At 31.7% G+C, this 5,178-nt stretch overlaps 1 non-coding gene across 1 annotated transcript; it reads right to left on the reverse strand.

Annotated features, from left to right (window-relative positions):
• Positions 1 to 4,555: 4,555 nt before the first annotated feature.
• LOC136224980 (small nucleolar RNA R71) lies at positions 4,556 to 4,662 on the reverse strand. The gene has a single exon (XR_010686722.1). It is a non-coding gene; the product is annotated as a small nucleolar RNA R71 (small nucleolar RNA).
• Between the last annotated feature and the right edge of the window lie 516 nt (positions 4,663 to 5,178).

Raw genomic sequence — 5,178 nt, forward strand, 5'->3', positions numbered from 1 at the left:
AAACTCCAATTTCAAGCCATTCTCTCGTTACAAACAATTCCTATATCATTTTCGATGATATCGTTTGATTCTAAATTTCAGTTCTGTCAGAACCAAGTTTTCGATATTTATTTAATCTCAATCAAATTTAATCTCATCAAATAACTGTTCTGAACAGATATTTTCTCAAATTTATTCTGACCACCACGATCAATCATTTTCCTCAAACTTTATTTTAATCTCTTCCTTGCCATATAATCTTGAGATTCGAGCTTTCGTTTCACTCAAAACGACACTCTATAGCCTCTGAAACCGACTCTAAAAATCCCTACCCAACACTCCGTTTTCTTCAGCATAGTTCCTGATTTACTCTCAATTAATTCACAAATATTCGCCTTGGTCCCCCAACAGTCCGTTATGCTCCCGTTTCATCCAGAAAGTCCAGCGACCTTCAAGCCTATGTTCACAAGCTCTCCATCGACATCCTCAGCCACGACATCAAGTTTGTTATTATGTATTTATTTTTGCATATTTGTCAAAATTAATGTCATTGTACATATTGATTTTATTTTTACAATTTGTTCGTTTAATTACGTTTCCAATTAAGATGTAATTTGCTGCTTTATTCCCCACATTTATAACCCAAAAACAATTCAAAAGAATTACAAAAATCAATAATAATAAAAAATTAAAAAACGTTTTTGTGTTGTTGATTTTATTTTATTAGCCTTAAGAAAAATTTATCGGTTGTTCTGTCAAGCGAAACCATGAATCCAAGAGGGATGTTTTTATTTTTAGTCCTTGTAGCCCTCGTCCAATCGCTTCGTTTCTAGAAAACAAGTTTAGGCGCAAATCGTTTGTTTCATTTCTAAAATTACCATTAAACTCTTCGATAATTAACTTCTCTAGTACGTCCCGCATTTTTATTTTAACAATTTTTAATCCACTATGTATCAATGTTGAAAATTGGGAAATTTCAAAAAAAATTCACCAACAATAACTTATTTATTTATTGAATCATTAAATTTAAAACATTGATTTTATAATTAATAGTTAAGATATATTAATTGATTTTAAGATATATTAAACATTTAAATTTGATCTTTCAATTTGAGAAGATCCAAATCCAATGGTTAAACTAGAGGTGTCAATATGGATAATAAATGGATTGACCCAATCCAATTCATTTAATAAATGGGTTGAAAAAACACATTTATAAATGAACTGGATTGGGTCAACCTTTTTATTAAATGAGTTAGACTAGTTTAACTCAATTAACTAAATATAATTACAAATTAGAAAAAAAACAAAACAAATGGAAAAACGGAAAACGCATTAAAGAAATGTGAAAATGTAAACAAAGTTGTAATGAATGATATAAAGGATGGTTTTCAATGGTGTTATTATCGTAATTTATAGCATTTTTCGTACTTAATTACTATTTATTACTTAACATTTTGATAAGTTTTAATAATAGTGTTTGTATATTTTCTTTATTTTATGTATCTAAGTCTTTTTTTCGTGTGTTTTCAGGTATTGTCACAAGGTTTCATCATAATTGATCAAAGTCGGGACTCAAAACGAAGTTTCAGAAGCAAAACAGAGCCGAACACACCATTTTTTCACTTTAGTCCCTTCACCTTGTTGAGGTGCATGCCAACTTCATTAAGGTGCAAAAGCACCTAGTCAAGGTGGGTGCTATAAGTGAAAGTCATTTGTTCACATTAAAGGGCAGATTTGACACATTTTGGCACTTTAATCATATCTCTCTCATAAAAACTCAGATCGATGTGATTCAAAATGAGTTGGAAAGCTAAGAGAAAGATAAACAAATGACTAATAATAATCATCTCTAAATTCGAAGTGTAACAGGCTCAAAATATTGTCCTAAGTTGATGTACATGTTGAAGCCTAACATTTCTTTTCCACCTTCACACATTTACAACTCCTAAATTGTCAAAGTCTTCCACCACCCTCTTTAAAGTTGAATTTGGAAGAATAGGGGGTTCGGGGACATAAGCAATGTTGGGTGAATTCCGCAAGTGCACGGTTTCGTTTGTAGTAATAAATATATCGATCCCACAGGGAACGTCTGATAATTTGATTAAAAATTATTGTTTTGATTAAATTCGTTTTCTCGAGGTTTATAGAAAATCGTTAATGGTTTAAATGGTTTCTAATTCTAATTATGGTTATAGTTAAGATAACAATTTATAGAAATTATATTTAGATTAAAGTTCATTTCAAGGCTAATTTATACTAAGCGAAAACACAACTTATAACTTTGATTTGTTTAGAAAGATATAACAAACTATCAATTTAAAAGCATTGAACTGTAATCAAACTTTCCTCTCGACCTAAGACTGAAAACCTTAATCAAATTCGGTGTTTATATCCGATTAATCAATCTCTCGTAATGACTAAATATAAATCCGAATTTGCTTAAGTTCCCAACAATTTAGCATGAAAAATACCCTAATAAGCCCAAATTATACCTAAAATAACATACATAAATATGTCAATTTCATGTGAAAAATATGTTAATTATATTATTTTGGAAAGATTTTACGTTGGTATTTGTTACTTATATGCAAGCTGTTAATTATTTGGAAAAATCCAAATAGGAGCTAAAATGGAGCAAAAATGAGTAAGAAATCAAGTTTTCAGTGAAAGACGCGTACAAGATTCAGAAGCCGCGCCAGAGATTCAACAAAAAAAACAAAGGAAGTAATACCAAGTCTCTGTCGTGACCGAGATTTTGTAAATCTCGATCGCGACACGCGTCTGGTAGCACCAGAAACACGTGAATCGTCCACTTATCCTTACTCTTTAAGCCCCGACAGAGATTTCAGGAATCTCTACATGAACAACAACTTAATTCAACATATTTTACATGTTTCAAATTTCAAGTGACGCATCCTTTCATCAGGATAGAGGCGACTCTTCACCAACAGATACGTCCTTCAACACACCTCTTGAACAATTATAAATAGAGGAGATTTTCATAATTCAATGTTGGATATTCTAGTTTTATAATTTTGTTAGAAACATACTTGTTATACAAGTTGTACAAATAGTTAGATACAAGATACATATTTTATAGTTGACGTTAGAGTTTTCTTCGAAGACGAGTTTATGCTATGTAGTGACCTAGTAAGTGCTATTTCGAGGATTCAGCGAGAGGAACTAGTGTAGGAGGCGCCCCTGGGTCTGACAAGCCTACAAAGTTGAGTAATGGATTGACAACCCGGAACTCAATTAGTTAAAATGTTATCCAAGCTTCTTCTTCTTTGTTAACTTGTGACGTTTCAATTCAAACTAATAAAATATCTTTTCAATACAATTCTATTTTTACTGTTGTTTATTTAAAATTGGATCTAGCGATATTCTTTAAGTAATCTAATTGGTGTTTTCATGCAAAACATTTATAAACAAATTTGGTATTTCCCATGCAAACTTTGTTGAACACTTAAGCAAATTCGGATTTATATTTCGTCATTGCATTAATCCGAGTAATCGAATTTAGATTCCGAATTTGATTAAGGTTTTCACTCTTAGGCCGAGAAGGAAATATTGATTAGAGTTCAATTCCTCTAAATTGAATTAATTGATAATTTGTTACATCTTTCTAAACAAATCAAAGTTATAAGTTGTGTTTTCGCTTAGTATAAATAAGCTTTGGAATTAACTTTAATCTAAACATAATTTTTATAAATTGTAATATTAACTATAACCAAAATTTGAATCAGAATCCATACTCTTTAAACCATTTAACGATTTTTCTATTAACCTCGAGAAAATGAATTTAATCAGAATTATAAGTTTTTATTATCAAAATGTTCCCTGTGGGATCGATATCTTTTCATTACTACAAGTGAAACCGTGCACTTGCGAAAATCGCTTAACAAGTTTTTCGCGCCGTTGCCGGGGAACGCCAATTTGATTTTAATTTTTTTTTTGTATTTTATTCTGAATCTTGGTTTATAGATACTTATATTTATATTTTATTACTTACAATTTTTTTGAAGGTAGTTTCAGTTCGTGCGCGTAATTTCTGTTCATGCGCAGTACTAGAAGTTCGGGCATTCAACCGAAATCACTTGATCCTGAAATTGAGAAGACGCTAAAGAAAAATAAAAATAATAAAAAGAAAAAGAATAAAGAGACACAAAATCAAGAGCCACAAGTAGTAGAAATGGCTGGAGAACGCCCTAGACTTATGGATTACGCTACACCAGGAGTTAATGGAGTTACCAATAGTGTAGTTAGGCCCCAAATTAATGCACGCGAGTTTGAGATAAAACCAACATTATTGAATATGCTACAAAACAGTGTTACTTTTTATGGATTGCCTAACAAAAATCCAAACGCCCATTTGACTAACTTTCTTGAGATTTGTGACACCTTTAAAATTACAGACGTTTCTGTCGAAGCAGTCAAACTTCGCCTTTTTCCTTTCGCATTGAAGGACAGGGCTAAAGTTTGGTTGAATTCTTTGTCGGCCGGAATAATCCAAACTTGGAACCAATTAGCCCAAGAATTTTCATCCAAATATTTTTCCCTAGCTAAAACAGCAAAAATCATTAACGAAATTACATCATTTACACAACATGAAAATGAAACCTTGTATGAAGCATGTGAACGTTTTAAAGAACTTCAACGTTTATGCCCACACCATCATTTACCCGATGAACTTTTAATGAAAACCTTTTAAAATGGTATAAATCCTACCACAAGGGGTTCACTAGATGCTATGTCGGGAGGTTTATTTATGAAGAAGACATCTGCTGAAGCAAAAGAACTTTTAGAGGAAATGGCTATTAATAGTAGCATGTGGCCTACAAAACTTGCACAGACACCGGTTACTCCAAAACCATCATCCTCAACTTCGTCATCTGCTAAAGGTATAATTAATCTTGACCCCATCCAAGATGAAATGGATTGTAGTGGTGCGGATGAGGTAGAACAAGTAAATTTTGTCCAATGACAGAATCGAATCAATAACCCGTATTCGAATACCTATAATCCCGGATGGATAAATAATCCAAATTTTAATTGGAAAGAGAATAATAATACTAGTGCCAATCAAGAAAGAACTAATAATTATCAAAATCAATTAAGAGATTCTATTGACACACTTTCTTCCAAAATTGATAAGTTTATTGACGCTATTGGTGGTAAGATGAACAACCATGATGA

Source organism: Euphorbia lathyris, chromosome 3, assembly GCF_963576675.1.
Source record: "Euphorbia lathyris chromosome 3, ddEupLath1.1, whole genome shotgun sequence".
Lineage (NCBI taxonomy): Eukaryota > Viridiplantae > Streptophyta > Magnoliopsida > Malpighiales > Euphorbiaceae > Euphorbia > Euphorbia lathyris.